Source organism: Squalius cephalus, assembly GCF_949319135.1.
Source record: "Squalius cephalus genome assembly, chromosome: 14".
Lineage (NCBI taxonomy): Eukaryota > Metazoa > Chordata > Actinopteri > Cypriniformes > Leuciscidae > Squalius > Squalius cephalus.
In genome coordinates this window covers 2,263,466-2,270,984 of record NC_137135.1, presented here as the reverse complement: position 1 = coordinate 2,270,984, position 7,519 = coordinate 2,263,466, and positions in this window count along the sequence as shown.

Below are 7,519 nucleotides of genomic sequence, written 5' to 3'. Positions count from 1 at the left end.
GCGAGAGTGTGTGGGACAGTGCTCATGCATGGTTCCAAAGAGCCGTGCGAAATCAGTAAATCCAGGCTAACTCACATCCACCCTACCAACCAGCGGGTCTGGCTCTCCACAAGGGATCTCAAGCTTCGGCTGCTGAGCAAGAAGCTCAGCCCTCGGTATGTAGGCCCATTAAAAATCTTACGACAGATCAATGATGTCACTTTCCAACCAGAGCTTCCTGTCAACTACTGCATTTCTCCTTCCTTCCATGACTATATCCTCAAACCCAATGCGGAGAACCAAGAACCACCACCACCACCACTTGACATTGATTGTTCACCAGCATACAAGGTGACTGAACTACTGGACTCTAGGCAAAGAGGGGGTCAGCTCCAAGATTTTCAAGAATGTGTGACGGCTGGTTCCTGGCAGTATTCCTGTTCAATACTGACCTTGAGGTTCACTTTCAAAATTTTAGTTGTCCTGTTGCCACAGTGGCACCATATACAGGTGCTGGTCATAAAATTAGAATATCATCAAAAAGTTGATTTATTTCAAGAATTCAACTTAACAGGTGAAACTAATATATTATATAGACTTTTTTATCATTGCAAAAGTGAGATATTTCAAGCCTTTATTTGTTATAATTTTGATGATTATGGCTTACAGCTTATGAAACCCACAAAATCAAAATCCCAGAAAATTAGAATATTACATGAAATCACACAGTAATTACACAGTGATACCATGGTCATTGAACCAGGTTTTGGTTATTTTGGCAGTGTAGGCCGGTGCAAATCCTGCTGGAGAATGAAGTGAGCATCTCCATAAAGCTTGTCTGCTGAAGGAAGCATGAAGTGCTCTGGAAATGTCCTGGTAGACGGCTGTGTTGAGTGGACAGCACAGTGGACCAACACCAGCCGATGACATGGCTCCCCAAACCAACACAGACTGTGGAAACTTCACACTGGACTTCAAGCATCTTGGATTGTGTGCCTCTCCATTCTTCCTCCAGACTCTGGGACCTTGGTTTCCAAATGAGATGCAAAATTTGCTCTCATCAGAAAAGAGGACTTTGGTCCACTGTGCTTTATTAAATCCAGAGTCAACGCAGCCGTCTACCAGGACATTTCCAGAGCACTTCATGCTTCCTTCATTTTCCAGCAGGATTTGCACCGGCCCACACTGCCAAAATAACCAAAACCTGGTTCAATGACCGTGGGATTACTGTGTAATTACTGTGTGATTTCATGTAATATTCTAATTTTTTGATTTCGTGGAGTTTCATAAGCTGTAAGCCATAATCATCAAAATTATAACAAATAAAGGCTTGAAATATCTCACTTTGCATGTAATGAGTCTATATAATATATTAGTTTCACCTGTTAAGTTGAATTCTTGAAATAAATAAACTTTTTGATGATATTCTAATTTTATGACCAGCACCTGTATACATTTTGTACGTCTTCCGTGCACATTCAAAATGTTGTGTTGTTTATGTTATGTGTAAGGTTGTTTAAACACATTTCAAACTTGAACAGTATTTAATTAAGTGTGCTTCTAGAAAGAGAAACAACAATAAATAAGTATAAATATACACACTGATAAAGCATCAATGTACAAATGAATAAAATCTGCATTTCTTATGACATTAACATTAGAAAAATGGGTAACACTATACGATAAGGTTTAGTTAACATTAGTTGACTTAGTTAACATGAACTAAGAATGAACCATACTTCTCCAGCATTTATTAATCTTAGTTAATATTAATTTCAACATTTACTAATACATTATTAAAATCAAAGGTTGTATTTGTTTGTTGTATTAGTTACTGTGAACTAATATGAACAAACAATGAACAGCTATATTTGTATTAACTAATATTAACAAAGAATAAATAGGCGGTTACACTTTATTTTAAGGTGTCCTTGTTACAGTGTAATTGTATATTTAAGTACTGAGTAATATTAAGCAACTACATGTACTTGTTATAGTTAGGGTTTGGTTGAGGGTTAGTGTTATTACTATGGTAAGTACATGTAACATATGTAACAAGGACACTGTAAAATAAAGTGTTACCAATGAAACCTTATTGTAAAGTGTTACTGAAATATGTCTTTAAAGTGGTCGTATAATAGGATTAGCTAATGAGTAGCTGAAAGACATGTGTGCTCCGGCAGACACGATAAGCACGTCTTTAAATACAAATTCTCTAACACTGCACAGTGTAAATACACAGTATAACAAATGAGATTAACTTACTCTTTGATGCACACACACATGCGATCACTCAATACTGCAGCATCACGGATGAGCTGGCGTTATCATCACGTTAGGTGAATGATTTACATATATGAACATATTACATATATGAACATATTAATGACTGGCCTCAGTTTAGCACATTAACAATACCCTTATAATGCATTATAAATAACAAAAGTGTTACCTTTTTTTTTTGTAGAACTGCTTTATGGATGAAATTAACTGAATTAATAACTATGATGATTTTTACAATGGAACTTAATCAACGCTGAACTTACTTAAGCTGAACACTTCTTCTAGATCTGTACAGCCAAAATACATAATGTTCCTGTTATCACTGTAAAGCTGCTCTGAAACAATCTGTATTGTAAAAAGCTCAATAGAAATAAAAGTGACGAGTTCTGTTTTTGTTTAAAAAAAAAAATTATTTCTGTTTTGGATTTCCATGAATTTCTCTAACAAGTTTGAAAAGGAATAAATCCTCCATTTTGAGTTACATTGTTTAATTTCTATATTCATTTCAAGCATGGCCATCCATTGGAAATACTCCTGTTAGGACACCTGGATGGCAAAAGGCCAACGGCAAAAAAATAGATAAGAGAGAACAGTTGGATATCAGCAGTGACTCAATGACGACATAAAAGTCTATCAACCTGGCAGGATCATACTTTCCTTTGACACTTTATCAAGGTTTGCTTTATCAAGGTCGTTTCATGCATTAGCATTTACATACTACACTCCGAAAAACTGATTATAGCACAATAACTGTTAATCTATTAAAATTGCATGTAAAGCACACTGTATTTAATGCTACTCTCTCAAAGCCCCCACTACCCGATCATCAGTCTAGGTTAGAGCTTCCTTTCTTTCCTTTCTTTTTTCTGCAAAGCGCCTTACCATCAGACCTGGGTATGTTTTATAATGTTTTATTAAAATATTACACACACACATATATATATATATATATATATATATATATATATATATATTATTTGATACATAGTAGCCTGTGATCTTTACTTATCCTTGGTCAAAGATTTGTTACCCTGATTCCATTTAAAGGAATGTTCGGTTACACTTTATTTTAAGGTGTCTGTGTTACTGTGTAATTATATATTTAAGTAATGAGTACTACATGTACTTGTTATAGTTAGGGTTTGGTTGAGGGTTAGTTGCATGTAATTATGCCTAATTTATAGTTATTACTATAGTAACTACATGTAACGTGTAACAATGACACTGTAAAACAAAGTGTCACCAAATGTTCTACTAACATACGTTAAATAATTGTTCTAACCGAGTTTCTCTCTTAAAGGATTGTAAAAGATGACGAGCCAGAGCATGAAGTTTATTCTGATCATCACTTTTCTCCAGCTGTGCCTCTCTGCTGTGCCACCATTTAAAACAAACCAAGTAAATTATTTTTTCATCACTAGAGACATTTTTAACAATCACACATTTAATTTGATCAGTATTATTAATGAATGCCCATTACTTACCACTGATTAGTGTTTTTTTAACTATACAGCCTGAGTTTGGAGATATACTTCAATTTTCTAGCAGAGGTCCATGTGGAATAAAAGTTGCCAGTCACTTTGCTATATTTGTTGGTGACGAGAAAATACCTGGAAAAAACGAGGACGACAACATCTTTGACATGCTAAGTATGACGCAATATATTTCAAAGATAATACGAATATTAAGATAGCTATACGCTGGTCAGAAAGTTCTTGCATAATTCTTCCACAGAATATGGCGATGATGGATCCAGTACATCCATCTCATCCAGAAAGCCTGGTACTGTACATCTGGCTGTGCTTTCAGACACCTGGACATAGATAGAGATGTTACTGTAAACAATTACCAAGATGATGAAGTGAGACCAGAAAAGGCAGACATTATAGCTGCCCTTATAAAGATGAATGCAGGCTGTGGAGAATGGAGCTTGGCAAACACTTGTGAACATATTGCCACTTCTATTCGTTATGGAGAAGCCCGTGCAAAGTGCAAACAGGTGTGCTAGAAATAAAAAAAAAAAATCATACTAAATAATGCCAAAACGATTATAACATTTTACATTGTGAAAAATGTTGTTATAATATTACTACATCCAATTTCGTTCTTAGACGGGTACATTGGCAGCAGCGATATGCCCATTCGTCAATTTATTCTCAGAAGTGAAGAAATCCCTGAACGCCAGCAGATCCCGGCGCGCAGCGGCAGAAGCAGCTTGAGAATACACATCTCTGTATTCATTTGTCCATGTCCTTTTCCTGACAGTAAAGATCTTAATAAACCTGAGAATATGCAATACAAGTGACTTTGTCTTGTTCAGGTGTTATAGATTGAATTGCTGTGTGTGTGTAACAGGCTGTTTGCATGCAATCATTTTACTAATATATAAAGTAATTTAGACACAACAGCATGTTTTCAAATTTCAAAACCCCTTTGCTGCTTTACATCTGGACATCAGAACTTCACTATTGTGATCTGTGAAAGGTTTCACAGTACAGTTTTGGTTAAGTGTCTAACAAAAAAAGTGTAAAAATGAATCAATATATTGACACATATAGAGGGAGACATCTATTTCTTAAACACTTTACCCATTAATACTATAGTAATTTATTCTAATCTATTTGGTTTCTCTATGTATTTTTTTTTATGCATATCTTAGTGTTTTTTTCCCACTAACCACACATACATGTTATTTTCTGTTATTTTATTAACTTAAACATAGGTAAATGGTGCTGGCATATTATTGTAGGAGATTGTATGCTAAATACAGTGTAATCAGATTAAGCCATGAGAATGTTATACTGTACATTAAGCAAATGGAAGTAAGCACAAATGTCAGGGAAAGTCAAACTTATCCAGGGCTCAAAGCCCCTCAGACCCCAGAGGTTAACACTGCATCATGCTCTCTGTTTCAGTTCAGGAAAATGGAAATCCTTCTAGGTCTAAATCTCTGGAATAGTCTTCCTGATACTGTTCGTTGCTCAGACTCGCTCTCCCAGTTTAAAACTAGATTAAAGACGCATCTCTTCAGCCAGGCATTCATATAATATTTTTAATCTTACAGTTAAATCCGACCTCTAGTTCATAAACGCCAGAGGAGAACTGGCCCCCGACTGAGCCCGGGTTCTCCCAAGGTTTTTTTTTCTCTATTAGGTCTCCTGATGGAGTTTTTCGGTTCCTTGCCACTGTTGCCTTTGGCTTGCTCAGTTGGGGATATTTGGGGATATTTAATTTAACTAATCAATCAACGATACTATTGATCAGCATTACCAAACGTGGACGTTTTCCACTAGAAACAAACATTGATGTATTATTTTAATTTAATACTGTGAAGCTGCTTTGATACAATCTGTATTGTGAAAAGCGCTATATAAATAAACTTGACTTGACTTGACTTAAATCTGTCATGTGCCAATGAAATACTGAAGGGTCCGAGTACCTTCGGATTATTTGTTTTCTTGTTTTTGTCTTCAAAATGGGAAAATGAAGAAACCATTCATTACTCATTCGACCCTTCTTATGAACATAAAAAAAAAATCATAAAACATTGAACTTTGTTCTAATTCGCCAAATGGAAAAGCAATAAAATGGGCAGGTGTTACGGGTCTGGTTGCAGCAACGAGGAAACAGGATCTATATGCAGCAGTCTTTATTAATCATAAACTCATACTTACAGAAATACTCAAGATACTAAGAATTATCTCACACGGGACAGAACAACCAGACAAATACCAACGATGACAGACAACTGAACAGGACAGAACACAGGGCTTAAATACACAGGGACCTAATCAAAGAAACAAGACACCGCTGACATGACTAACGAGACAATGACTGCGGTGTCTTGTTTCTTTGATTAGGAGTGGCGGGAAAAGAACAAATTAACACAGGAAGTCCAAACACAAACAGACATGTAACAGCGGGAATAAAACGCCCCTTTCTGCTGATCGGTCAACCAAAGATCAAGCCATGTCGTCATCAGTTCTTACTCGGCTCCATGCAAATTAACAGTAGTAGCAGTTACATTAACCAATTATTGAGAAAACCAAAAAGAAATGTAATTAGTGGTTAATGAGGGATATCAATAATTGGGAGGGTATTGTTGTCAAAGGAGGAATCTTTATCATTAGATGTGCCTCAGAAGGTGATTAAGGATTTAGATAAGATACTTTAAGGGCCCTATCTTACACCCGGCGCAATGCAGCGCCAAGCGCGACGCAAGTGTTTTTTGCTAGTTTCAGCCCGACGCAGTTTTCATTTTCACGTCCTGCGCCACGATGTTTAAATAGCAAATGCATGTGCGCCCATGGGCTGGCCTGAGAACGAGGAGTGTTCTGGTGCATTGTTGGACCGTTACTATTTTGAGGAACAGAAATAGACTGAGCCATTGACCGACTGAAACCTGCTCTAAAGTCAATGGTGCAATATTATTCTTTTTTTGTTATTTAAAGAGCGCGTTAGTAATGTGCGCCTATAATGAAACCTTTAAAATTAAATGGTTGATAGAGTTTATGAAGAAAAGAGAAAGTCTTTGGAATGTATTTCCTAATTATATATTTAATACTCTTGAAGGCATAGACTTCTTGTTGAAATGTAATTTTTCTGTTGACAAAATCCCTGTTAAATAGGCCAGTTTTCACAGACAAGCCCTGCTAGCATGGAAACTGGTACAGTATATAAGCAAAAATTTTCACTGCACAGTTATTTCATGGAATAACAAAGACATACTATTTAAAAACAAATCACTATTCTATCATACTTGGTTCAACGAAGGGATTATTTTAGTAGGGCAATTGGTTTATTCTAATGGATGTTATCATATACTGAATTTCCACAAACATTTGAATTACCAGTGAAACCAAGAGAGTTTGCTATTGTTCCTGATGCGATTCCAAAGAGAGTGATATTCCTCTTAAAGAGCTCGAATTCAGTGGAAATCAACATGGACAATCTTTGTGGCAACATTTTCACTTCGCAACTCATATTGCAGTCAGAAATAATATGTACACAACTATAAATTAAGTAAAATTATTTATGCACTTCCAAGTACTTCCTCCAGAGGACAGTCATCTGAGAGGGTTTCTTCACTGTCCTGAGCAAAAGAAACAAATGGGTATTGCAAAGTGTTGCACTTTCTTCCCTTCTGATGTAAAGTTAGAAAAGTCCACTTACTGCACATGCTTCAGCCACTTTCCTGGGAACAGGTAAAAGTGTTGGTGTATTGTGTAAAACTGCACAAAAGAGGAAAACACAATGG